At 43.7% G+C, this 26,571-nt stretch overlaps 1 long non-coding RNA gene and 1 other non-coding gene across 2 annotated transcripts in view; both read left to right on the top strand.

Moving 5' to 3' along the window:
* Positions 1–26,571, top strand: part of LOC103890962 (uncharacterized) — a 68,658-nt gene that overhangs the window by 34,310 nt on the left and 7,777 nt on the right. Inside the window, exons 2-4 of the long non-coding RNA XR_008526329.2 lie at positions 13,436–13,505; positions 17,791–17,910; positions 19,098–19,193. This is a non-coding gene — a long non-coding RNA (uncharacterized LOC103890962). The remainder of the gene's footprint in view (positions 1–13,435; positions 13,506–17,790; positions 17,911–19,097; positions 19,194–26,571) is intronic.
* LOC112133971 (U6 spliceosomal RNA) lies at positions 14,152–14,258 on the top strand. The gene has a single exon (XR_002915567.1). It is a non-coding gene; the product is annotated as a U6 spliceosomal RNA (small nuclear RNA).

Raw genomic sequence — 26,571 nt, 5'->3', positions numbered from 1 at the left:
GAGTATATACATATGTAAAATGTATTAAGCTGTATGTTTAAGATTTGTAGACTTTATTGTATGTATGTTATAGTTAAATGAAGAAGATTAAAAAATGGAAAAATGACTATATGAACATCAGCAGTTCTATAATTTCAATGTATTTTGTTAATTCTCCACCCAGTCAAATTAGATTTATACTCCAACCCCATTGGGAAGGTTCGAAACCTTCGGCACTTTCCCCTCCATTCTTCGTTTGCATAGAGGCATTAGGAAGCAAATCTTTTCCCTTCTGGGAGTGCTTTTATGTTCAAAGGAAGACCATTAGGAAAAAGTAATGACTAACACAAAGGAATGACTAGGTTAATGGTAGGCTTTCAGGCACCAGTAGAGGAGGTATTTTGGGTCAAGGGAGGGGCAAGAGAATCTTCCGGAGTATGCCACACTAAATGGATAGAAATGAGTAGTAAGCTCTTAGTAGGCACTGGATCCACTGGTACAACCAACAGCCTTTGCTGTTTCACTCCTGTGGTGGAAAAATCAACCTACTTGTTTCCAACGGACAGGAGGAAGGGTTTGTCTTCTGGGACCAGTATTTCCCCTTAAAGCTGGCAGTGAGGATGAGAGAATTACCTGGGGCACAGCAAGCAGCTTTCCCCACCCCTCCCCACTACCCCCCCGCCACCCTGTGTTGAATATCAGAGCAAAGAATAGGAAAAGGAGAGGTGAGCTCAGGAAACACTGACGTAGGGTGCAAGTGGAAAAGTACAGGAGAAAAGGAATACAGGGAAGCATCCAGCGGGGAGCAGGCGGGAGACACAGCAGAGGGATGGGGAGTCCAGCAGAAAGCACCATGAAAACAGACAGAGGTTGGGGTTACCTAATAGAGATTTGAATGAATTACACCATCACCCTATGACTGTCATCAAGGACCCTGGTGCTGACAGAAAAAGTCTTCTCTTTTATTGTCCAAATCCTGGCCACCCTTCAAGACCCATTTCAAATGCCACTTCAGGCTCAGGAATAAGGATTTCTGGTATTTTGGCAGCATCCCTGGTTTGTAGGGATGAGGAAGAATTTGTTACCAGAAGTTGACAGGCCTTGGCCTGAGGGGGTGCGAGTGGTCCAAGGTCCAGTCTTCAGGGCCCACAGCAATCTGTCCCCCTGCTGGGGCATAGAGGAAGGCAGTTCCAGCAGCAAACAGTAGCTGAAATAGAATGAAAGCTTTTGTCAGGGTGGTTCTGGGTGACCATTCCTTTGGAGCAGGAACCTGCCTAGGGATATGAAACTAGGTTCAGGTGCCTGAGGTAAGATGCAGGCAAGAGAAAGGCAGGGTGTCAGGGCCCCAGCCTGGGTTAGGAATGTGAGTCAGATCCCAGTCATGCAGGCCAAGTCAATCCACCAGTCATGGCTGAGGGAAGGCAGGAATTCTGTGGGTCTCCAGGTGTTAGGGGCCCAGTGGATGATGCTGCATCCATGAACTATCAAAAAATGCTTGATTCAGCCTGACCAGCTGCTAGATTGGCAAGGCTAAAGTCATTCTGGCCAGAACTCAAGAACTAGGTGTGGCTTAGCTTGAGGGCAAATGGTGCTGTGAGCTGCAGCTGCTCCTGGTTGGGGAGGCAGGGGCTGGACCTCCTCCTGCCCTCCCCATGATATGTGTTGGCACCTCTCCTTACTTAGTCTACATGCTTTTACTGTAAACCACCTCCGCAGCATGAAGCACAGGGCCAGGCACACGCAGGAAATGAGAATTCAGTTGGATGCAATTGCATGTAGCTCCTTGGCAGTGCAGGCTTTGGTGTGTGCTAAGCTCTGTAACCCAGCCCTTCCCCATCGTACTGATAGCACTGATCAGGACCCCTTTTCCTCTGTGTGCAGTAGAAGGTAGAAACAGCCAGTCTCCATTCTTGCTGGGAGGTAGCCTGGGACCAGTAAAGAAATGGAGGACAGTACGTTATAATCCATACGTACCTTCCCCTGCCATATTAGCATCTATTCCTTCTGCATTTTGCCCCCAACATCAGCAGAAAAACTTCATCTGGTTGCCATGGAGACCAGCCACCGACTCTAGAGTGCCTGTTTATTAAAGATGAAAGTAATATATGCCTGGTTAATCTGAGCAGCTATCAGAGAGAGATTCAGCTATTAGTAAATGAAGGCACTAATTTTGAGGCATGATCACTCATTTAAGAGAGAGGCTCTGCTCCGTCTTCTGAGTGGAGCTGGGTAGTGGGGATAAGGTCTGCCCTAGGCAAGCATTTCTTGTTCAGGTTTTTATGTTTATTTTATGATGATTATGGTAACTGTACTTCTTTTTCTCCTTATTTCCTACGAAAATATATAGCCTTTCAGTAGTGTGATAGAGTAATTAGGCTTTGTGGGCAGGCCCAGGAAACCCAAGCCCTCCTATGACGTCGTTTCCTTTGGAAAATGCATTCTGGATTCCAAGCCACCTACTTACAAATGAGGTTGTCTGTTTATTCATTCAACAGTCTCCACCAGGTGTGCGAGAGGAAAAGAGGTGGTGCTGAGCCACACGGAGGACTTGATGTGTTTTATGTGTGCTTAGACAGGTGGGGGAGAAGCCGTCACCTTCCAAGGGAGTCCATCAATTAGTTGGGAATGGTGATGACTTGTGTGATCTTTAAAAAATCAGTCCATTTGTTTTTACTTTTTGTTCTTTTCATTTGTTCGATAGTAAAATCTGAGAGAAAATGTGAATTCTGAGATTCATTATATTGATTCACCAAGTACTTTCTAAAATCAGCTAAGTAGCCTGCGTTAATCCCTGCTGGGTTATGAAGGAGAGCACACTCCCCTTCCCTGCACTGCAGTGCGTTGGGACGAGCAAACCACCTGGGAGTGGTGCAGGGAGGCTGTTGGCAGCTGGCCCTCAAGTGCAGAAACAAGGTTCCAGCACCAGTGATATCGTCATAGCCCAGGCAAGTCTCTAACCCTTTCTGACCTCAGTTTCCTCAACTGAAAATGAAGGAAAGAGCAAGCTAATCTTCTCCAATTCAAAATATTCTTTTGTTCTTGAAGGAGACTGTCAGTGCAGAAAGGGCTCCTAACCTGGTATGGCTGGGCAAGGGTTAACCCTGGTATAGGTTACCATTAAGCAAGTACATCCTGTGCCTCTGGTCAAAGATGTCTCAGGCCAAAGCAGGTACTTCTCTCTAGTTAGTCTCTCTGCATCAGCACCCAGGCATTCACATGGTGGTCTGGGCAGGAGCTCCCACTCTGCTTTTCCTGAGCTACCTAATCCATGGGAAGGAAGACATATGCAGCTAAGGAATAGGAAGTGGATATTGTCAGTGCCTTCAAGACATGATGCATCCAGAACCCGGATCAGCCAGGAGCTGCAGGAAAGAAGCTTCAGGACAGCAGGCCTCAGAACTGCTGCTAGCCAGTCCCCTGAAGCATTTATTTCTCACCCTCTTCGTGCCTAGGGCAAGTAGAGCTGTGGCTGTCTGGCGCCACTGTAATGCTGTCTCCTCCTCTGAGTTCATCCCGGAAACATTTTCTCCCATAAGACATGCGCAGGTCTTACGTTTACATGTTTCACTGAAAGAAATTTGATTCCACTGATGGGATGACAAGGTAGGTCATAAATGAACACTTTTTAAACACATCTTTAAAAAATAATTTTATGCCAATTGTACAAAACAATAGGGGAAAGGAAATAATATTGATTTGTTTATCCATTCATTGGTTTAACAATTACCTATTGTAGGCACTTACTATGAGCCAGGGATGGTTCTAAGTATAAACCTGCCCTAGAGGATCATATATTAATTTTTCTTAAAACCAGCTTTATCGAGGTATACTTTCTATACGATAAAATTCACTCATTTTAAGTGTAAAGTTTGATGCATTTTGACAAATGCACGGGGTAGTATAACCACCACTAGGATCAAGATAGAGAATATTTACATCACCCTGAAGAGATTGCTTGCACTGCTTGTAGTCAATCTCCTACCCTCCCCCCAGCTACTGGCAACCACTAATCTGCTTTCTGTCACTATAGTTTTGCCTTTTCTAACATGTCATATAAGAAGCATATATTTTAGCAGTGAATACAGCCAAATGAGTAAATAGACATTTGCATTCCCAAGTGAGGCAAGAGCTTTGAAATGGGACATACAGGCTGTGCTATGGGAGCATGTAAGCTAAGTTGAGAAGAGACTTCTAAGCTGAGATCTGAAGGGGCAGTAGCAGTTTTCTAGGCGAAGAGTGAGAGTGAAGAGTGTTCCATGCTGTGAGGCTACTATATGCAAAGGCCAAGAGGAGACAGACTGCAAGGCAGATTCATCTGGGACCTACAAGTTTTCACAGCTCAAGGATGGAGTAGGAGAGGGTAGGAGTGGCTAGTCAAGACTTTGAAGAGATAAACCAGTTCAAACAAAGGAGTTCTTTCTAAGCATTGTTTGACCTTTATTCCCAGTAGGGAGCTATGGAAGGATCTTCAGCAGAAAACTGACGGGTTCAGATTTGCATTTTAGAAGGATCACTGTCCTTGCATGTATGGAACAGATGGAGGGCAAGGCAGGAGGTAGGGCCCCTCATTAAGAGGCTGGTGCAGTGATCCAGATGAGAGATGCTCAGAGCCACTGCCAGGGGAGGGGCAGGCAGTGAAAATGAAGAGAAATGGATAAATATGGGAGAAACGTAGGAAGCAGCAGTAACAGGAATTAGTAACTAACTGGATAGCGGAGAAGATGTGAGAGAAAGGCCTCACGGAGGATTCCTTGGTTTCTAGCTTGGACACCTGGGTGGAAGATGGTGGCATCAATGAGACAGCAACTTCAGTGGAGCAGGGTTGGAGGGGTAGGGAGAAGAGACAATAGGTTCTGTTTTAGACATGTTGAATTTGGGGGTGTCTAAGAAAATGATGTCCAGCAGACAGTTGGGTGTTCAGGTCTCAGGAAAGAGCTCTCCACGGAGCTTATTCTTCTCTAGTCTCTGTAAACAAGCTTCCAGGCTCTTTCATAAAATTTCCTTGCAGAAAAATCAAAGGATTTGTCCTGTCAAGTGGAATGTTTTTCATATGAAGGGGATTGGCTTCTTGTGTAGTTTAGTCTAGAGAGATTTGTTTCCATGCTACAAACCTTTGAAAAACCGAGAAAAAAGTAGTGATGTCCAACTTTAGTGACATCTCCTCTTCTTCCCCAATACAATCAATCTATTGACATAATAATCTTGAATATCTTGCAGATGAGGAAAGAAAAATGGAGTCAAATGAGCACACCGAGGCCAACCAGATCTGAGCTTTCTAATCTTAAATTGCCTGGGGGTGTGGATGTTAGGTGTCTACTGACACGGATAGATTGTATATGGTTGCCTTTATAAAATGAAGTCCATAGAAATGTTTCAGTAAATAGAGTCCTCCAAGTTAACTAAATGTCAAAGGAAAATATTTTCCTAGCCATCCTCCTTTTCTCTTTTAAACAGAAAGATTCTGAAGAAGCTGTATTAGTGCCCTTAAGAGAAACAGAAGCAATAGGATATATAGATCTATATATTGGATCCTATATATAGGAACAGGGTATATAGATGTATATATCCTATATATAGATCTATCCTATTGATCCATAGATTTATATAGATATATATCTTATATCTATATATAGGATATATAGAGAGATATACACATAGGCCTGATATATATACATAGGTCTGATGTCTGAGGCCGGAAGATAGATGCCCCAGCTCAAGAAGAGAGCACATTCACCCTTCCTCTGCCTTTTGACGCTACTTGGGTTCTCCACGGATTAGATGGTGCTCACCCACATTGGTGAGGGCACGTGTTCTTTATGCAGCTACCAATTGAACACCCTCATGACACACCCAGAAATAATGTTTTACCAGCTGTCTGGGCAAACCCTTGGCCCAGTCATATTGACACATAAAAGTAGCCATCATAGAAACTCATTTCAATGTTGTTTTGTTTTATTACAGGAAGACTGGAGAAACCTAATCCTAGGTGCTGCCATTGGGACAAACAAGAAGCACCAGACACAGTGCTGTTTTAGGGTGGGGCAGAATTATGCTGAGGGAAAAGTTATTATCACTCTTTAAGGCCAAGGAAACCACAAGTTTTAAAGAAGCTTCAAGAAATTCTACCCAATAGAAAATAAAGATAAATTTCTGTAAGGAATTTCATTCTTTTCAGAATTTGCAATCTGAAATGTAGAAGCCCATTCCTTCATGGTTCTCATAGATATTTAGTGTGACTGAGGGGTCAGTGGACTCAGCACTCAGGCCAGCCTTCTCGAGTCCCTTTCTTCAGCACAGAGGGAGTGATTCACAGATCCTCTACCCCCAAAGGCATTGTTTTCTCATCTCAAGAAGAATCTCGTACCTGTCATTTTATCAGCACACGTCACTAGCTTCTCAAGTGAGACTACTCTTAAGTGATCTGTGTTTGAAGAGTGCCTTTCCCTTTCCCTTCCATAACTAAGAGGATGAAAAAGGACACTCACTCCCTATATGAAAGCTGTGTATTGTAAGCAGTCATCTTGCCTGGCTGAGAACTCCAGGATCTTTTTCTCTGCTCTCCTTTAGGCTGACACTCATAGCCAGCCCTTCTGTTTATTAGCCCTCTGAATCTATTTGAAAATATTTTTGCTTTCATTATAATATAAGTCACATTCTTCTTGCATCTGCCGCTGCATTTTCCAAAAGGGTTATGTCAAGGGAAATTCAACACTCACTTTTCTCATTATTTGCTTACCAGCTTGCTCACTCATCAAAAGACCAGAGTTATTTGATACTTCAGAAGATTATTTTCCCCCTTAGATGATGTGTCAAGGGAAGGGGAGCTGGCCCCAGTGTCAGGTGATGGAATTTTCTTCACATTTCTACTGTTGACTCAATAAATGCCCTTGGGCAAGTCACAGAGCCTCTTCATGCTTTGGTCTCTAGGGATAAAATCTGCCAACCGCAGCCTGTGTATTTGAACCTCAGTGCCCTCTGGAATAAAAATAGGAGGGGACCAGGTGTCCACGTGACCCCAAGCTGATGGGAAGAGGATGACCATAGGACTTCAAAATGTCCTTGAGCTGTAAATTCTATAATAGGGTCAGGCCCACCAGTGGCCTTCAGGCATTTGTCCAGTGTGTATGGATAAGTTCTAGCACTTGAGTTTTTTCAGCAGAAAGGAGGCACTGTGTCAACCTCCCACCCATGGGTATTCTGTTTGCTCTGTGTCCCCGCTTCTCTGCATTTCACTGCCATATTACTCACCACTGGTCGTAATTACTTGCTTGATCACTTGTCTCCTGGTCTGTAAGCTGTTTGAGGGAGGGGAGCACATCTGCCCTATGCAACACTGTACCCTCAGTGTGGTACACAGGAGCACATGCCTGACATATAGAAGTTATGTGAGAAACATTTGCCAAGTGGACAAACGAATAATGCTGCCTGGACTCTATAGAAATCCCTTTTCTGCATCATTAAGGTTCCCAAGCCTGGCCAAGAAGTAGTGGGATCTGATTAGCCTCATCTCCTCATAACCCTACTTCCTATCATATTATAATGAAAGCAGATCTCAGCCCAAATGCTGGCACACATACATATTTATCAGTAAGAAGATCCAAAATCGTTCGTGCAGCTGGTTCTGTAAGCTTGGCAAATTTCCAGCCCTCTGACCTTTTCAGTGCTTTGTCCACACTCTACATGAAAGGGCCTCTTAAGAGTCACAAGGCAGTATTCTAAAGACCAGATTTTAATTGCACCAGGTAACCAAATTGTCTGAATTCACAGCTGAACACAGGACAAGGTCAGAATCATATTTCTTATGCCATTTAGAAAGGTGACAAGTGAAGGGCTGGCCAAAGTCTTACACCCAGCTTACGTAAGATTAGAGACTGTCCCTAATGCTTTCCCCAGTCCACTTGTCTTGAACACCATTAGGTTCAATAGTAAAAGCCCATTTCTTACTTCCTTCATGTTAATTAACTGATCACTAATTTTACCAATGAGAAGCCATTTTTATTATTTATCATTATGATTTTTATCATTTTGTTAATTAGCCAAGCTTCTGCTGTTGACTCCAGATAAAGACAGTTAAAGCACTTGGGGTGACCATCTAAGTAAATTTTTTCATGGTGAACAAATGGAAGGAACAGAAGCAGCTCAGACTTTTGAAAAGTGATGAAAAAGGCCCATGACGCCCTGCTCCTTGAAAATGAAGAAGAGGTGACTTAGCCCTGCAGGGTTCTTTTCTTTGCATGTTCTTGCCAACCCTCAGGGGAGATTCAGTCTACTAGCTGGCTTCCCCACGTGGACCTCACTTTGTGGCATGTAACTGGGAGTAATTTACCTTCTGGGTTCTCTTACAACCTCCTTAGCTATGTAGGTGATTTCAGGCCCAAGGGGGAAGATATCAGATGAGCCAGAACATTTTGATTCTAATGACCGAGTTTCCTCACCTCCCTCCCTTTGTTTCTGATAAATACATACGTTAAGGTCAGCTGAAGAGTGGTCTGTGATAATTGCCCTGAATCCTCACTCACTCCTCTGAGTTTCTGTCTTCTGTAGCCTCTTAGCCATGTTGCAGGTGAAGGTCTCAAGTTATTTGCACCACTAGGAATCTTTTGTGTTATTGTGACTGATATGTGTCCTTAGAGCTGTATCAGTGTTTTCCCCTACACACACATGCACATACACGCACCACACAATATGCACATTCTATAAGACGGAGCCTCTATTTTTGGTGTCTGCTTAGCCCTCCAGTTTCCCACTGGCATTAGTTGTTTTCTCTGAGCTTCACAACTTGGAGATCCTACCTAACTTTGGTTGCTCTTCCTTGTCAGACTGGAACTTACCCTCAGTATGGTACAACCAATCACTGGCTCTCAGGGAACTCATCACCCTAAACTATGCCTGACAGGACAGGAGCACCATCATCTCAGACAAACACTGACACTTTAAGTTCCAGCTCCCTTTCTAGCCTCATGCATTTCAAGAAAATCACTTGTCTTCTCATTACAAGCAGCCAGAAAGAGCAGACAGTAAAATACAGATAAGACGGGCACAGAGGGAAGTGGGAGGAAAGTCTCTTGGGTAACTGCCAAACTTTACCCTCATACAATGGGCCCCAGTAAAACAGTGGGCCTTAATAAACACATTCCTTTCCTTTCAGGTGCACTAAGATAGGGAGGCTAAAGGCAGATTGGGGGGATATACCTGCAGCTACAGAAAGATGTATGGGAACAGACACACAACTCTCCCTCCCAGATAAGCACAACAAAGAGACACAGAAGCAGTCCAAGCCTCTGATAAACTCTCCCACTCTGAATCTTTAAAAACTCTTAGTCTGCAAGAGAGTGCGGCTTCTGACCTAACTCGGTCAGAAGTCCCTCCCAGGTTTAAAATAAACCTGTTAACTGTTGAGCCACCCTTCATGTTTCTCTCCTCTTTCTTTAATTCTTACAATGCCTTCCTGAAGGCTGACTGCCAGGAAACCCCTTGGATACAATACTCAGCCTGAAGCTGCTGACTCCCCTGGGTGTTGCCCTCCTGGCTACTCATGGAAGAGCAAGCCCTGTTGACAAGAGCTTCCCCCAGCTCTAATCCTACCTGATTATGGTTTATTTTCTTTCCCCACCATCTGGGCAGTTATGTTGGCCCAAGGAATTTGACTCATAGTATTATCATAGCATAGAGCTAATTTTATATGTATTTATTTCCATGGTAAACAAGTTATTCACATTGTCTGTCATTCCCACTAAGCCTGCTAGGGACTGCCCAGAGGAGCAGCTCTAAGTGAGGATACTTTGCCCTGTATGACCCTGTCCCTAGAGCAGATTGGTTCATGGTTGACACCTAACAAAAAGACAGCCAATCGATAGGTTGGTCAGCAACTTTTCTCATAACCTGATGCATACATAAAAGCTGGGTTAAACGCCATTTCTACCTTGGAAATTTAACCAAAGAAAGGTCAAGAAAAAAAGAAAAGACTTGGTAGGATGCTTTGAAATGAAAAGATAAGAATTGGAGCTACAATAGGTTGTAAGAAGCCCCGGTTGCAAAATATTGAAACTATGAGCAAGCTGTAGTGATGGTGGAGAGAAGAGTTTCAGGCCAAGGGAAAGAAGCAGCTCAGGGGAGACTGAGCTAGGCCAGTGGACACGGCCCCTTAACTCCTGCCACAGAGCCCTGGAGTCTCCTGGAGCCAGAGTGGCTCCTCAGTCCCAGGGCAGTGAGGCCTATCCCTTCCAATGCCTCTTCCTGCCTTCTGTGGAAGACCAACTCCATTAATGTTCCACGTTTATCTCCCTCCTGAGCTAACCTAGCTGAGTCTGCTCCTTACAATCAAGAAAACCCACCCACTTTACTAGATTCTCTCTGTGTGCAGAGATGGTGGCATATATCTTTGTAGCTTTTTGCCTCTAATATAATGCATTGTAAGGGTAAGTGATGAGTTCTCAGTAAATGAATGTTGAATAAACGAATTTTTGAAAGCCCAAAGGAACAGACAAGTTCATACACTTACTGTTATGTTGTAAAGTCTTCAGTTTGGCTTTCTCAAAGTTGAACAAAAGATGGCTACATTCCTAGTGTCCCCCCAAGCCTTTTCCTAGTCCATGAGTTTAGAGATGGACTGCAAATTTTAAGCAATACAAATCTATAATCAGATTCAAAATCTCCCTCAAGAGGATAAACTCTCTTCTCCTATTCTCAATCCAGTTTGTTGAACTGATCAACCCACACACACACACTCAAAATTATTTTAATATATGGATAGTCCTCAATGTTTTTGTTTGTTTGTTTGCTTTTTGAGATAGAGTCTTGCTCTGTCACCCAGGCTGGAGTGCAGTGGTGCAATCTCGGCTCACTGCAAGCTCTGCCTCCCGGGTTCACGCCACTCTCCTGCCTCAGCTGGTACTACAGGTGCCCGCCACCATGCCCAGATAATTTTTTTGTATTTTTAGTACAGACGGGGTTTCACCATGTCAGCCAGGATGGTCTCGAGCTCCTGACCTCGTGATCCACCCGCCTCAGCCTCCCAAAGTGCTGGGATTACAGGCTTGAGCCACCACACCCGGTCATCCTCAGTGTTTTTAATACCTGAGTTTGTGGTTCTAATTGTCTGATTGAGCTAAAAATTAACAAGAACTGGTTTAAGAACATCTTCCTGCTTGGAAGTTATTTCATCAATTCATTCTTTTATAACACTGTAAAAAAGTAACTTATTTACAAGGTAGTAGTAACCTTTTCTTCCAAAGATATATAAAAAATCAATTTGGTTATGAAGAGAACTTTTGAACTTGGAGTTACTGAAAATTATTTACCATCAGAGGAATATGTACTGGTCCTAAGAACAATGATAAAAGCCACAGCCCCTACTCTGGCAGCTGCTGGGCTGGTGGCAGAAGTTGTCTCATCTGCTTTTCCCCACCATTCTGGGAGCACTAGTAGCTTTGACTATACACAGCTATCAGGAGAGGGAGAGTTCAGCCTAGACCAGGGGTTGGTCCACAAATCTTTATTGCAAAGGGCCAAACAGTAAATATTTCAGGTTTTGTGGGCCCCATAGTCTCCACTGCAAGTACTCCACTGTGCTATGGTCACACAAAAGCAGTCATAGACAATATGTGAAGGAATGAGTATGACTATGTTCCAATAAAAGTTTACAGGTGCAGAAATTTGAATTTTATATAATTTTCATGTGTCCCAAACTATTATTCTTCTTTTCAGCCATTTAAAAATGTAAAAACCATCCTTGCCTTGTGAGCTGTATCAAATCAGAGGATGAGAACATGGACCCAGGTTTGGGGTCCCTGCTTCCTACCCTAGCTGAGTGCTGGGGGAACAGGCTGTAGAATAGATGCCTCAGGTCAACATGGGGGGCTCCCAGGGTGGAAAGACTAGGGTCTCCCTTCCCAAGGTGAGTTCTGGAGTGACTGTGAGCCCTAGTGAAGCTTCATGTCCCCCATGGTACCAGAGCAGCAGAGCAATGGTGGCCAAGGGGCCTGGACAGAATACCCTGGAGCCAGCTCTGTGACAGACCCCTACAAATGGTAAGGACAAAGAGTCAAAGTTCCTGAGCCTCCATTTTAAAGGAGAGAAGAAGATGATGATGGCTGGCCAGCAAATTCAGAGAAGACTGGGTTGGAAGGCGAGATCTGCCTGGACTCTACAACCAAAGGCCATTACAAGATGGGGTCCCCTTGGCCAATACAGCAGGGGCAGCAGCTGATGCCCAAAGACTGTATGGTTTGGAGGAGGCTTTCCTCAGAGGAGAAGTGGCCTGCCTCCACTCCTCTGGGTTCCCTAGAGTTGGTGAGGGGTAGGAGAGAGGGTCTCATTGTCTGTTTGTGCTAGAGGTACAGGGAGGGTTGTACACAGAAAACACTCCAAACTCCTCCAATGCCAGAACTAAAATAGAGTGCATCTTAGAAGCAGTATCTACCTTTCATTAGAGAACATTTTAGTCCATAAACAAGGGATATTTAAAAGCCACACAAGGCTAGGTGCTATGGCTCACACCTGTAATCCCAATGCTTTTGGAGGTCCAGGAGTTTAAGACCAGCCTGGGCAACATAGCAAGACCCCATCTCTTAAAATAAAAGCCACATCCATCTCTTCCCACTGGACCAGGGGTCTTCCCAGACCAGCTGCAGGATGCCTGACCTCCCGAGGGGCTGCACATTCTGTTTGAGACAGGGCATCACCAGGCAACAGCAGGACACCCAGCCAGCCTCTGTGCTCTGGACACTTCTTGTGTGGCAATGACTTTACTCTGGAGAGTGGTGGCCACACTGAAGTGCTCCCCCTTCTGCTGGTCAGCTTCCACAACCTAGAAGAGCTCTGTGAGTAGGGCTGTGGTCTCAGGAGGATTATTCCAGAATCCCCTCAAAGTATTTGTTTAAGTTTAGAAACAGTGAGGCCTGGAAATGATAAAATCGTCCACATTTGTCTGCCATTAATTCACTTTTATGAGAAGCAAAGCCTTTGGTTTCTTTAAGCCTCAATTTCTTTCTTTTTTTTTTTTTAATTTTTTTTTTTGAGACAGAGTCTCGCTCTGTCACCCAGGCTGGAGTGCAGTGGCACAATCTCAGCTCACTGCAATCTCTACCTCCTGAGTTCAAGCCATTTTCTTGCCTCAGCCTCCCAAAGTTCTGGGATTACAGGTGTGAGCCACTGTGCCCGGCCTATGCCTCAATTTCTTCCTGCCTTCCTATAGTTATGTCATATTTATTTAATTCTCTAAGTCCCTCCTCAACAGATTTTATTCTACTACTGAAATCCAGTCTGCAGAAACTAAAAGTTGTATAGTGGATATGAAATTTATATAACCACCATAGTTCAGTATCTCAGGGGTAAAAATAAACTGTGACTATTTATTTCCACAAAACTGAACCTATCAATTCAAGATAACTTTTGCTTTAAAACTCACGACTCCTTGAATCAATAGTCAATTTCTGGATCTTTCTCCTCCTCCTAGGGCGTCTTCTCCCTGAAGGCTGTCACAGTTCCTGTGCAGAGAGCGAGGGCACTGCAGCACCCAGGCGCTGGTGAGAGGGAGTTTCTGGCTCACACTATTCTCTGCCTTCCATTGGCATTGACTCAGCCAAAACTTGGCACATCTTGTCCTCTTAGTCATGCGCTGGCATCTACCACTTGTGCCCAAATCCACCATGGCCTCACGTCACCAGGCCCACATATTCCCAGGTTCCTTTGGCTCTGCAAGCTTGTGGTGCTTGGGCACGCTTGGCTGCTTTTTCTTCCCCCTGCTGGGTATTGGGGGGGCTTCTGAGACGCTGACTTCCTTGGCCTCTCACTCAGTCCTTGCCAGATGGGGGCTTCTCTTATACACTTGCAGAGCCTCTGTTTCACACCCAGGGAAGGGACGCATAGTTCCCTCTGCACCCAGTTCTTCTTTGACTAAAATGGGTTTTTATTGCCCAGCCCCCAAACTCAAGCAAGGCCAATGATAAGGACAGGACTTGGGACCCTCTCCAAGGCATTCATTAATATCTATTTTAATCTCTTCTCACAATTCTCTCCCCTCAGACATGCCAGGTCTTAGATGACATGACTTAAATTATAAAGATGTCAAATATCCCCAAATTAACTTATAAATCTAGTGCAATCCCAGTTAAAATCCTAGTTGTAATTTTTTTATAGATACTTGATATATTTATTCTAAAATGTATAGGAGTTCTCACTGTGGTAGCACCTATACTAAAATTGGAATGATACGGAGAAGATTAGCATGGCCTCTGTGCAAAAATGGCATGCAAATTTGTGAAGCATTCCATATTTTAAAAATAAATAAATAAAATGTATAGGAAAAAATAAGTTCCACAGGGAGCTAAATCAAATGGTAGAATAAAGAGGGGAAATTGCCCACCAGATAGCAAGACACCCTACAAAGTTGTTTTGAGTGTGGGAGTGGAGTGGAATAGACGGTTCACAGGTAGCTCTGCATTTACCTGTGAATTTCATACAATGTCGACTTGGATCCACAGTTTAATTAGGGGGTGGATGGACTGTTTAGTAGATGGTGATGGAAAAATAGGCAGAGAAAGAAAGGATAGAGAAAATTAAAGTAGGATCCATATCTAACCCCACATACAAAGGAGATCTCCAACAGACAAGAGACCTAAAGGTGAAAGATAAGATCATAAAGTTAACAGGAGAAAAGCATTGCAACCTGGAAGGGGTAAAGAAATCCTTAAACAAGACTTCGAAAGTGCAAGCCACAAGGAAAATTGATAGATCGGATTACACCAAAATTAAGGATTTCTGTGAACAAATGACATCGCAGTTGAACTGAAGAGATGGTGACAGTTTGGGAAGAGATTATGAGGTCTAAAAGTGGCAAAGGGGATGAATATCTAGAATATACAAAGAACTCTGGATAACACCCCAAAAGAAAAATGGGTGACATATTCAGACAATTTACAATAACTCAAGGCTGTATAAGGCTGTAAGGCTATTACATAGCTATTAGCCTAGAGAATGTAGAGAGCTTGAGAATGCCAATGCTGGCAGAGGTGTGGGAATAAGATTTTCCTGCTGCTCGTGAGAGCACAGGTTGGAGAATGATCTGGCATTAGCTGATCAAATTAAGTGTCTATTCAGGGGCATAGGTCCCTTAGAAATTTTCACACAGGTCCATTAAAGGGATATGTAGAAGCAGGGGTCAATCCAGGATTTGTGGGGCTTGAAGTTTATATAATTTGGGGAACTCTGTTATGATATTATGATATAATAAATAATACATATTTGGTTTCTGCCACTGGTTCCTGACACCTGGCTCCTAAAACCTTTGGAATCTCTAAAGGGATAAGTGTCTTTTTGTAAGCAGATGAGATGACTGGTGGCTGGGAGCTCCTAGATAGCTTTGGGATGGAAGCTGGTCACCAAAAGACCAAGGCATGATTAGGGAATTGGGACTTTCAGCTCCAGCCCCCAATGTCTAGGTTGGGGAGAGGGACTGAAAGTTCAGGTGATCACCGATGGCCAATGATTTACTCAGTTATGTCCATATAATGATGCCTCCATGAAAAAAAAAACAAAAGGACAGGGCTTGGATGAGCTTTTGGATTACAAAACATGTGGAGGTACCTGGAGGGCATGCTCAGAAAGGGCATGGGAACTTTGTGCCCCTCCCCACATACCTTGCCCTGTGTGTCTCCTCCATCTGACTGTTCATCTGTATCCTTCATGATATCCTTTATAATAAATGGATAAACATAAGTAAAGTGTTTCCCTGAATTCTGTTTGCCACTCTGGCAAATAAATCAACCCCAAGGAGGGAGTTGTGGGAACCCCAATTTATAGCTGGTGGTCAGAAGCACAGGTCACAACCTGGGGCTTGTGATGGGCATCTGAAGTTGGGGGTAGGGGCAAACTTGTGGGACTGAGCCCTTAACCAGTGGGATCTGATACTATCACCAGGTAGACAGTGTCAGAATTAAACTGAATTAGAGGACACCCAGCTGGTGTCTGCTGGAGAATTGCTTGGTATGTGGGGAAATATCTCATCAAAGAAACGTTCTATGTTGTGAGAGCATAGGAGGAGAAAAACAGCTTGGCTCTTTTTCCCCTCAGACCTGTTTAAGAAAAAGAACACAAATTATGAATACACAATTAGGTATGGAGCTTTGGAAGAAGCTTGTACAAGTGAGGAGCCCCAAAGTTGAAGCTTTATCAGCCTCTCTGTAGATTAGCCTCCATTTATGGGGAGGTTCTCGGCAATGTTATATGCAGAGTGAGAAGATGAAAGCTTTTAAGCCCGTTTGGTTATCACACCTCTTGGGCTCATTGGGATAGATAATTGATGATACTATCTCAGCATTCTCTTTAATAATAAAACATATACCTAAGCTTAAAAAAATAGTCCTCAAATAATGGGCACCCAGATCGCCAAACTGGCTCAAATAATCTCCCGTCACTAAGGCTAAGGGCTGCCGGGTGTAAACATGCCAGATCCATAGAGATAAGGTTAGGAAGTCCTCACGCCTCTGGCAAGGCAAGATCATTCAGTTATACTTGTTGAGAGAAAATATTTTGCAATACTTCCTGGTTTGTTTATTTATTTTTAGACATGCCTGTCTCCTAAGGAGAGTGTTTGAAAAAAGAAGCTCCATGAAATCTTCTGGATGTGCTGGGGCTTGCTCCACTCTGTGAACTGTGCCCCCAGGGCATGTGCTGAGTTCACCTGCCCCAGCCAGTTTTTCGGGAGGGGATCTCCAACCTATTTCTAATGAGGGGCAGTGAAAGCTGGAAACACTGGGCTTCCCTATGAAGTAAGGGACTCAGAGAAGAGGAAGAAGCTAAAGGAGCATCAGTCTCTCCTGAGTGGAGCTAGCTCTAGAGATGGCTACTGTAGGGGATCAGAATATGCCACCCTAAAATTTGCACTTTGGCATAAAGATTATTTGAAGCTGAAGACAATTGAAAACAGTGGACACCAAAAAAACACTCTCCTCTCCTTCCTCCACCATTTGCCTAGAAGTAGGTTTAGATGCTTAATCACCAGACTTTTTTTTTTTATTAGCCCAGTGACAGCATGAGGGGAATCTATACCACAAACCTTAGTAAGACAATCCTGACTTTCTATTAGTTTCTCTCATATATTTATCTTCCCACAGTTTTCTGCCCTTGTGTCTTAGTCTGTTGCCTGCTGCTATAACATAAGCCACAGATTGCATAATTTATAAAGAAAAGAGATTTATTTGGCTGATAGTTCTGGAGGCTAGGAAGTCCAAGGGCATGGCACCTGCATCTGTCAAAGCTCATTCCATGGTTAAAGAGAGGAAGGTGGAAGTGAGTCCATGAAACAGAGACAGAGGAAATCTGGCCAAACTCTTCCTTTTTATCAGGAACCCACTCTCAGTAACTAACCTACTCTGTGATAACAGCATTAATCCATTCATGAGGGCCAAACTTTCATGACTTAATCACTCCTTAAAAGCTCCACCTCCTGCAATAAATTATTTTTAGAGATGGGGTCTTACTATGTTGCCTAGGCTGGTCTTGAACTCCTGGGCTCAAGTGATCCTCCCACCTCAGCCTCTCAAAGTGCGGGATTACAGGCATGAGCCACCATGCCTGGCCCTGCAATAAATTTCAATGTGAATCTTGGAAAGGACATTGAAACCACAGCACCTTGGAAGCCTAAAATCCTTTCCTTTTTCTCATCACTTCTCTACAAATTTATTGTTCTTTGTTAAGATGTTATATAAGCCCCAACCTCTAACCATCCCTTTGACTTGCTCATCACTGAGTTTTTCTGTGAGTATGTGCATTGCATATGTTAATAAACTCGGTTTTTCTCTTGTTTTTTAGACTGCCTTTTGTCAGTCTCATTTGCAGGCCCCCAGCTGGAGAACCCAGGAGGAAGAGGAAAAAAGTTTTTCCTCCTCTACACTCCCCATGCATGACTAAAGAGTAGGAGGAGTGAGCAAGGTATGTGACCCCAACTGCAGAGCAGAAACAGCAATGAAAGGACTGATGATCAAACAGGGACCGAGCTACATTTCTGCAGCTATGGTCAGCGTGTATCTGGCTTGTATGATGCCCAGAATGAATTCATTTTTATCAATCTTCATCTGTACAACAAAATTATCTTCAGTAATAATCATAAAAATGGAATAGATAATAACAATGTCCAGGAAAAAAAGTCAGTAAATTTTAAAAATTGAACTTCATATACACTGTTACGCCAGAAAAAAAGAAAAAAGAAGTGAAATAAATATTATAGTAAAATAAAAAGAAATAGATGAAATATTTTATAACACTAATACGACTTTGGAAAACAGGGAAGACTTATACCTACATGTTTGTTGTAGTATGAGATGATAAAATTACAGTTTATAACAAATAATAATAAAGAAAATTTCAAACTAAAAATATATTATGGCTGGGCGTGGTGGCTCACACCTGTAATCCCAGCACTTTGGGAATGTGAGGTGGGCAGATCACCTGATGTCAGGAGTTCAAGACCAGCCTGGCCAACATGGTGAAACCCGTCTCTACTAAAAATACAAAAAGATTAGCCGGGCGTGGTAGTGGGCACCTGTAATCCCAGTTACTCAGGAGGCTGAGGCACGAGAATCTCTGGAACCTGGGAGGCGGAGGTTGCAGTGAGCTGAGATCGCACCATTGCACTCCAGCCTGGGCAACAAGAAAGAAGCACCATCTCAAAAACAAACAAACAAACAAACAAAATATATATATGCATTTAAAAATTAGTAAAAAATTTCATGTGTGAACTAAAGTTTGTACTTGCAACCAAAAATGGGGGTGAACAGGGAGTGACTGCATAATGGGCATGGAATCTCCTTTGGGAATGATGAAAAGTTTTGGAACTAGACAGAGGTGATGGTTGTACAACATTGTGAATTTACTAAATGCCACGGAATGTACAATTTAAAATTGTTATTTTTATGTTCTATAAATTTCACCTCCATTCTAAAAAAGTTTAAAAAATACCATACCTTGAAGTGCATGCTCTGTTTCACTACTACATTTTTAAAAATACAAATAAAAACTACAAGTGGTTACGTGGAACGGCAGTATTGAAGCAACTGAAGTTCTATTTCTTTATCTTTACAATCATTGTTTTCTCTTTGTTTCAAATGCGTTATGTAAAGGCAGACATATATAGTACCCAGGAGGTGGACAAACAACTGCCTTGGTGGAAACTCTGACCTTTCTGGGCTTATCCTGGTGCCACTGAGACTGTGCAGGTGAGTCTGTGTGTATTAGGAGACAGTATGACTAACAGGGAGTTCCAAAATTCACTTTCATGTAGAGAACAATGCATGTCAATGGATAAGTAATACAATTTGCTAATTTGAAGCTTAGATGTATTTAATTAAAACTCACAGAAATTGTTTAGAATTTAAACCCAAAAACCACTTTGTGAGGAAGGTGTTTTATCACAGCCATTATGTAGAATTGCCCATTTGTGGGCAATTGCCAGTTCATAGGCTTTTCGTAAAAAGTGAATTACCTTTTATTTGGTTTTATTATTGCTTATAAACCTCTACTGTCTGCACCCATAGCAAACTATGCATCTGGCTCCCCTCCCACCTTCTCACCTTGGAACACCACCGGCTATAGGCAGCAGGAAGCATCACTGAGTAAGTTAGACTACACATCAAGGGTAGACACCACACTGTCCATCCAGCCTGCTCTGAACTGGCCCCGGGAAGGCGTGTCTGGAGAAACTGTGTTGGAAGGGCTAGAATAATACACATCTCCACATTTACCCACTCTTCATGGGCTGCCTGAGAAAACTGTGTACCAGAATGTGTTAAGGGTTGGAGAGGACAGACGCAGGTTTTAAGAGCCTGTTTTTTGTGCCCTCTTCAGGAAGATTAAGTGGATCCTGCTACAGAAAGGTGCATTCATGAAGGCTGCCTGCAGTGGACCGAATGGTCATTCCACTTGGGGTCAAGATGGGGTTCATGACAAAGCATGTAACAGAGCACCAAGGAGGTGCCCTGGCCATATTTGATGGAGTTCAGGACGGAATCCAGTGACAAGGAGGAATGGAGGACCCGGTCAGTGCTCAAGACAAGAGTCTCATCCTTTTCTTTTTCTTTCTTTTTTTTTTTTTTTGAGACAGTCTCACTCTGTCATCCCGGCTGGAGTGTAATGGCGCGATCTCGGCTTACTGCAACCTCTGCCTCCCGGGCTCAAGCGATTCTCCTGCCTCAGCCTCTGGAGTAGCTGGGATTACAGGCGCCCACCACCATGCCTGGCTAACTTTTTTTTTTTTTTTTGTATTTTTAGTAGAGACAGGGTTTCACCATGTTGGTCAGGCTAGTTTCAAACTCCTGACGTCAAGTGATCTGCCTGCCTAGGCCTCCCAAAGTGCTGGGATTATAGGAGTGAGTCACCGCGCCCTGCCAGCCCATCCTTATAACGTGCCCATCATGCCAACATGATGGCATGTTGTAAGTCCATGTTATGTGTGTGCCTGGTGTGTGTGTGTGTATGTGTGTGTGTGTATGATGTGTTGGGGGCATGGCATTGCTGCTTCAGCTCCCTAGGTTCACCCCAGTCTCAGAGCACCAGGTTAAAAACAACTCAAAAAATTCTAGCCACCATCTGCTGGAGCAGCTGAGGCTTGCGGTCATGGGCCCAGTCTGCAACAAAGGAGCAGCTGAGCAGAACTGGACCAAGTTACCAGCCCCTAGAGAAGCAATGAATTCTGGCTCAGGAGTTGAGAGCTATTTACTGGTAACATTTTACCTGGTCTTACAATTGAAGTTTGCCTATCAGGTATGGAAAAGGAGAAAACCTCATGAGCCAATGTGGAAAAGAGACATTTTGTGGCCCCCTTGGGGAACTCTTGACTGTGGCATGGATCTATGGCCTGAAACGGTAGAAGAAGAACATAAAGGAGAAATTTGGCATCAGGCTGGCAAGAGTCTTGAATGCTTGCCACAGAGTTGGGGCAATGGGGAACAATAGAAGGTTTGTAAGCAGAATAAAGGGGGAATGAAGTGTTTTAGAGATACAACTCTGGAGGCAGTGAAAAGGAAGAACTGGGGAGGGGAGATGTTGATTGGAAGCATCAAGACCTATTATGAAGGTGCCTGCAGAAGTCCTGGAATAGATAACAAGGGCCTGGGTTGGGGGTACAAGGATGAAAGGCCCAGATAGATCCCCACTAAACCTAGTGTGAAGCTAAACAGATCAACGCGCTCATCAGATACAGCCATGGCGGGGACTATGGCAAAGGATAGACAAGCACTTCAGCCAGCATGATGGTCAGGGATGTCATACAGAAATGCTCCCTGAACTGCATTCTGAAGGATGATCCAGTGAGCCAGGCAGGAAGGCACCAGGCAGAGGGAGCAGCACATGCAAAGGCACGGAGGCCCAGGAGAGCATGGGGCCTTTGACTTGCAAGAGATTTCCTGTGTGTGATTGCTATATGGGGTAGGTATGGGTAGGGGAGTGTCAGCAGGAGGCTGATTCACAAGGGGCTTGGTTGGTTTATGTTGGTTTGTTTACCCGTGCTGATTAGTTTACTAACGGCAAAAAGGAGCCATTGAAGGTGCAGGTTGAAATATGGTTCTGGAGCCTACAAGACAAGGTGGGGCAGTAGATACAGAATGGAAGGTCTTTGTACGTGAATCTGGTTTGGAATAGCTGGAAGAACACGCCCAGATTTCTTCTGTTTGTGCTCTATTCTTTAAATTGTATTTTATGGGGCAATTGATTTACTGGTGCTTTTCCCCCAGTCTAGATAATTATTAACTGTATGGATTTTGCCAGTAAAAAATTAATCTGCTCTGTGGAGCAAATTGTTTGGACAGAACAACCTTCAAACTTTGTTTCTGCCCTGGCAGCCAGAAGGTTGCAATATGAGCTGAATTTGGCCCTAAACTAAGTTCTGGTGGCTAATGAGCCATCAGCCAAGGCTGAGAAGTGGGGTAGCTCGTGCCCTGCAGTCGTGAGAAAAGGCACATGGCAGCGCTACGTGGACTTGGGCTTAGCATCTCTGGGTTGCTCAGAGGGCAAAGTGTCCTGAGGGAGGTAAATTGTGGTAAAACAGTTTAAAAAGTGAGAGGAATGGGAGAGGTGAAGCTTAATTCCTGCTGGTTCCACGGTGATGCTATTATGCTCAGGAGTTGAAAAACGATTTCTCTAGCCCATAGGAACTCAAGCTCACTGAAAGAGAAAAAACTTGGCATTGCTTTAGCAAAATTCAAGTAGACGCTACATTCCACTGGAACAATCTAGAATGCATGTGCTAGTTTCTTCTATATTGCAGGTCGCATTCTCTGGCAGGCCTGCTTCACTTGGCAGCAACACTTTTAAAGAGAAACGGCTACATCTCCACGTTCTGTGCCCCGGGCTTGCGGAGAAAAGGAATACAATTAAAACAGTATTTGAACTTTTAAAAATATTTAAATTGCTGGCTCATTTCAGACTGGCATTTCTTAAAATAATGGTCTCTACTCACCAAGCCACTGCCAAGGGACCCATGGTGGCTGTCCTGTATCCTTGGATTTGATTAGAAGAACTCTCCTTGCTCATCAAGGCTTTCCATAGCTGTCTTTCCCGTTTGTCCTCCACACCCGTGAACTTCTGTCATGAGTTCTAGTCCAGCCCATCATCTCACTGGTTCCACTGGACACCAGGCACTATACTTACTTTTTCTTTTCTTTCCTTTCCTTTGCTTTCCTTTTCTTTTCTTTTTTCTTTCTTTCTCTCTCTCTTTCTTTCTCTCTCTCCCTTCCTTCCCTCCTTCCTTCCTTCTTCTTTTTTTTTTTTTTTTGAGATGGGCCCTCACTCTGTTGCACCGGCTGGTCTCAAACTCCTGGGCTCAAGTGATCCTTCTGCCTCAGCCTCTTATGTAGCTGGGACCACAGGTCCACAGGCATATGCCATCACATCTGGCTAACTTTTTGCTTTTGTGTAGAGACGGACTCTCACTTGGTTGCCCAGGCGGGTCTCGAACTTTCAAGCCACCCTCCCACTTCGGCTTCCCAAAGTGCTGGGATTGTAGGCGTGAGGCACCATGCTCTACCTGTACTTGTTTCTATTTTTGCATTCTGTTAGATTGTATCCTTCATGACATAAAGAATACAGACCCAGTAGAATGCATTTCTATTCTTTCATGCTACTTTGCATTCTTGTTTACAAAGCTTCCCCTAACTCCCTCCCTCCTTCTCCACCTGCTCAAATATGTCAATATTCAGACTTGGACCCAGCCCTTCTGTTGCTGACTGTACTGGTGGCAGGCCCTTCTCCCTGCCAAACAGGACCTTAGTGCTGTTTGGGGGTCCAGCTCTCTCCAGCTAAGGGGAAGGTGACCTGGCCACAGCTCAAGATAATTTCCAACTTCTAAGTCAATTATCATGGTCCCATCCACTGACGATGACTAGCTGGGGTGGGCAGGCTGGTTGGTTTGTAGAACATCCTTCAATTTCTAACTTCCAGTTCAATTTGCCTGATTGTTTCCTCATTCCTCATGATTAGATTCAGCTTAAACAATTTGAGGTCAGAATATGAATAATCTCTTGATTAACCGAGAGGGTAACTGGTATTTATCATTCCTGAATCCTTTAAAGTGTGAGGGGAGCCATAGAATCCATGTCCTTGGGGACATCTTGTTTATTTTTATTTTTACTTTTATTTTAGGTTGGAGGGTACAAGTGCAGGCTTGTTACATATGTAAACTCGTGTCACGAGGGTTTGCGCTACTGGTTGTTTCGTCACCCAGGTATTGAGCCTAGTACCCAATAGTTACGTTTTCTGATCCTTTCCCTCCTTCCATGTTCTACCCTCAAATAGGCCCCAGTGTGTGTTGTTCCCCTCTACGTGTCCATGTGTTTTCATCATTTAGCTCCCACTTATAAGTGAGAATATGTGGTATTTGGTTTTCTGTTCCTGCATTAGTTTGCTAAGGATAATGACCTCCAGCTCCATCCATGTTCCTTCAAAAGACCTGATCTCATTCTTTTTTATAGCTTCATAGTATTCCACACTGTGTGTATATGTACCACATTTTCTTTATCTAATCTGTCATTGATGGACATTTAGGTTGATTCTATGTCTTAGCTATTATAAATAGTGCTGCAACAAACTTCTGAGTGCATATGTCTTTATGGCAGAATGATTTACATTCCTTTCGGTATACATCCAGTAATGAATGGGATTGCTGGGTTGAATGGTAGTTCTGTTTTTAGCTCTTCAATGAATCACCACACTGCTTTCCACAATGACTGAACCAATTTACACTCCCACCAACAGTGTATAAGCATTTGCTTTTCTCTGCAACCTTGCCAGCATGTTATTCTTTGACTTTTTAATAAAAACCTAACATTCCAACAGGTGTGAGATAGTATCTCATTGTGGTTTTGATTTGCATTTCTCTAATGACAGTGATGTTGAGCTTTTTTTCATATACTTGTTGGCAGCATGCATGTCTTTGTAAAATGTCTGTTCATGTCCTCTGGGGGGCATCTTTTTTATAAGTGAGTTTCTCAAATATATACCAGTCATGGGGAGCCTGTGATTTTGTGTTTCTCGTCCAAACTAGTGAAGCCACTTGCATTAAGAGAGGCCCTTACCTCTCCAGACCCTTGGCAGTCCTGCATTACCCACACAATGCCCAACCCGGGGCCCCACAGTTAGGCCTGTGCTGCTGCCAGGGATTGCTGTGGGTGGAGATGGCAAGGGCCTGACAGATGCCTATGTTATTGCCACCACCCCCAGGGCAAGCTTCTCCAGGGATTCAGCAGAGGCTCAGCTTGCAGCCTCAAGGGCTCTGTGGCTCTACCTCCTTTCTGCCTCGAGGATCCTAGCCCTGGCCCTCAAAAGGCTGAATATGGAGGGGAATGGGGCCAGGCACTTTTACAGCACATCACATAGGCACAGGATAAATGTTTTGAGGGAATCAAGAGTAAGGAGGTAGAAAGAGCTTTAGTGATAATTGACTGTTTTTCAGATCAATGCCAGGAAATAATACAAACAGCAAGAGGATGTCTGATTGTTATTATTTTGCTTACCAATATTCTAGAGCTTTAAGCAAAATTGCAAAGGAGCTATTATTTTTCTTTGGTGTCTTCAAGCCTCCCCTTCTGGTCCCTCACAATTGTCCTTTCTTAGACTTCTAAAGCTCAAAATGGCTTCTATCAGGAATTAGCTTCAGTTTCTTTGTTCACACTGAAGTGTATATGGCTAATAACATTTTAAAGTGTTACTTTTATGGAGATGTCGGCATTTTGCCAGGTTCAACAGCCAATAGAAGAAATGCAGCTTAAAATTCCTTGCATCTGCCAGATGGGGAAAATATGTGACTCTGCATATGGATCTCCCCTAAAATTCATTTATTTGTTCAATAAATATTTATTGAGGCCTATTATAGCAAAACCTTAGGGAAATAAGGAATGCATATTAAAGTACACAGGAAAGAATTTACACGAATGGGCAAAATGAGGCAGGGAGTGTTACATGTCTTGTCTGAGATTACCAAATTCACTTCTGACAATCAATCCATAAATCACTCAAGAAACAGAGGAAATACTGGAGACCTGTTACTCAGTCTATGATCTGCATTTATAGTGTAGTTTGGGTAGCAAGAATAATATGCATGAAGCAATTAGCCAATTGTTATGGATTGAATGTGTCCCCCAGCAAATTCCCATGTTGAAGCCCTGACTCCCAGTTTGATAGCATTTGAAGATGGGGCCTTTGGGAGGTAATTAGGGCTAGATGGGGTCATGAGGGTGGGCCCTTGTAGGGGATTAGGGCCCTCATAAGAAGAGAAATCAGGCCGAGCGTGGTGGCTCACGCCTGTAATCCCAGCACTTTGGCGGCCGAGGCGGGCGGATCACCTGAGGTCAGGAGTTTGAGACCAGCCTGGCCAACATAGTGAAACCCCATCTCTACTAAAAATACAAAAAATTAGCTGGACATGGTGGCGGGCAGGTGCCTGTAATCCCAGCTGCTTGGGAGGCTGAGGCAGGAGAATCTCTTGAACCCAGAGGCTGAGGTTGCAGTGAGCCAAGATCGTGCCATTGCACTCCAGCCTAGGCAACAAGAGAGAAACTCCATCTCAAAAACAAAACAAAACAAAACAAAAAAAGAAATGAAATCAAAGCTTGTTCTCGCTCTCTCTTTCTCCACATGTGAGCACACAAAGAGGTCACGTGAACACACAATGAGAAGGAGGCTGCCTGCAAGTCAAGAGAAGAGGCCTCAGCATGAAACCTGCCTTACTGGCACTTTGGTCTTGAACTTCCCAGCCTCTAAAACTGTCAGAAATAAGTTTCTGTTGTTCAAGCCACCCAGTCTATGGTATTCTGTTATGGCAGCCAGAATTAAGACACCAGTGAAGCAAGATAATCAGTAACTGGATACTTAACTGTGTGGTATAAAACATAGGGGCTTTAGTAGAGAAGAAAATTGGACTTTCTTGGGGACATCCTTGCTACTTCTGCTCATGTATCACGCTTTAGCTTGTTTCTGTCTTTGGAGGAGGCTGCATATTTTTAAAATACCCCCAAAAGTACAAAGATGAATGCTACAGCCCCTGTGTTCTCATTATCCAGGCTTAATAAATGTTTGCCATTTTCCACTTTTGTTTCATACATAAGT

The sequence above is a fragment of the Pongo abelii genome, chromosome 5, assembly GCF_028885655.2.
Source record: "Pongo abelii isolate AG06213 chromosome 5, NHGRI_mPonAbe1-v2.0_pri, whole genome shotgun sequence".
Classification (NCBI taxonomy): domain Eukaryota; kingdom Metazoa; phylum Chordata; class Mammalia; order Primates; family Hominidae; genus Pongo; species Pongo abelii.
This window is presented reverse-complemented; position numbering and strand designations above follow the sequence as displayed.